The following is a 1,857-nucleotide window of genomic DNA, read 5'->3' as shown; positions in this document are numbered from 1 at the left end:
GCATTAAACCAAAGCCTTCGAACTAAAATAACCTATCACGTGTGTTCAATTGGAGTTCAACAACCCGTTTCTGCACCGAGGTTATACAAGGTGCGGCAGCGTTCATAGTAGGATATTAAAAACACACCATCAGGTAGTAACTGTAATTTATTTATTACCTCTTATGTCAATAGTTAAAGGTATGCCATTTAATAATGTGTAAGTCATTGTCCATTGCGTGGATTACTTTTTGAATATGACTCCTGTCAAATGATGCCCCCTCTGCATAACACATTCATCTAAGCGGCCTTGGAAGTTTTCCATAACTCGGCATAACATATTCCCTGGGACATTGCCGACGGCAGTTCTGATGCGATCCTTCAACTCAGGAATGGTGGCACAACGTGCTCGGAACACTTTTTGCTTCAGGTAGCCCCAAAGGAAAAAGCCTGCACATGAAAGATCAGGTGAGCGAGGCGGCCAGGGAATGACACCAAAACGGATATTACTCTACCTGGGAATGTCTGTCGCAAGAAATCCATGCAAATTCTGGCTGTATGCGAGGTCGCTCTGTCTTGTTGAAACCATAATTGTTCCACATCCACATCGACCATACCTAATTGGGGAAGAACGAAGTCTTGCAGCATCTTTAGGTAGCGTTCACTGGTGACAGTTACAGCCACACCACTGTCATCCTCAAAGAAATAGGGCCAATAATCCCAAAGGAAGCAACTCCACACCGTGACACGAGAACTGTGCAAGGGTTTGATGTGAAGTTCATGCGGGTTTACATCACTCCAATAACGCATATTCTGTTTATTCACTGAACCACATAACTCGAAATGAGCATCTGACATCAGGATGGTGTGCAACATTTGTGGATTTTGGCGAAGGAGATCATGCATAGTTAAGCAGAATCTTTCTCGTGAAACCCAATCGCGAGGCCTAATTTCCTGAACAATATGCAGTTTATAGGGGTGAAAATGGAGATCTTTGTGCAATATTCTCCTGAATAAGCAATCGGACATATGCACAGTTGGCGAATGACGACGGGGAGATCTTTTTGGGCTACGCAATATTGCAGCACGAACATTTTCCACGGCTTCTGGTGTCCGCACAGTTCTTTCACTTCTTCCCGGTTTGCCATTGCAAACAGAACCTGTTCGAAATGCACGTACCCACCTCACAATGGTCCGTCCATCTGGAACTTTTCCATGACGTCCCAAGTTGAAATGTTGCCGAAATAGACGCTGGGTAGCAATAACAGAGTCGTTATTCTTGAAATAACTTTCAACAGCAAAGGCACGATGCTGTGTACTCCACCACTCCATATCACTGTCACACTCGAAATGGCAGCTCATTAGTACACGAATGCGGCACGAGCTGGTGCGCATTCATGCAGTACGTCATTGTACTACGCAAGTCAAATTACGCTATGAACGCTGCCGCATCCTGTACGATACCTAGACCTACAGCTTGACAGGGGCTCCGAATCATTCTATTGGGAATCGAATCCGAGTCTTTGTCTAAGGTGCAAATGCTACCATAGAGGGCTCATTATCGCATGTACTGTGTAAAAAATGCTATTTATATCATTCTATCTTCCAACAGTGAAAGATCACTCCATTTAAAGAGGGTTTACACTCAGTAAGTTATATATAATATACATAACTAGAAACACATGCACAGAAGAAAACGACAGTAAGGTAAAGAAAGAAATGGAAATAGTGAAATCAACGTAAATTAAAAATAGAAAGTAGCAGCTCGGAATATTACAACGCTTTTGTATAGTTTAAATATTTATCACTAACAGTTGTATTCAAATATGTCAGTGACACCCACTAAATTTCTTTCTCTAGTGTTCTATTTTAATTTTGG

Source organism: Thermobia domestica, chromosome 1, assembly GCF_964235325.1.
Source record: "Thermobia domestica chromosome 1, izTheDome1.hap1.1, whole genome shotgun sequence".
In the NCBI taxonomy this organism is placed as follows: Eukaryota; Metazoa; Arthropoda; class Insecta; order Zygentoma; family Lepismatidae; genus Thermobia; species Thermobia domestica.
Note: the sequence above shows the minus strand (reverse complement) of the source record.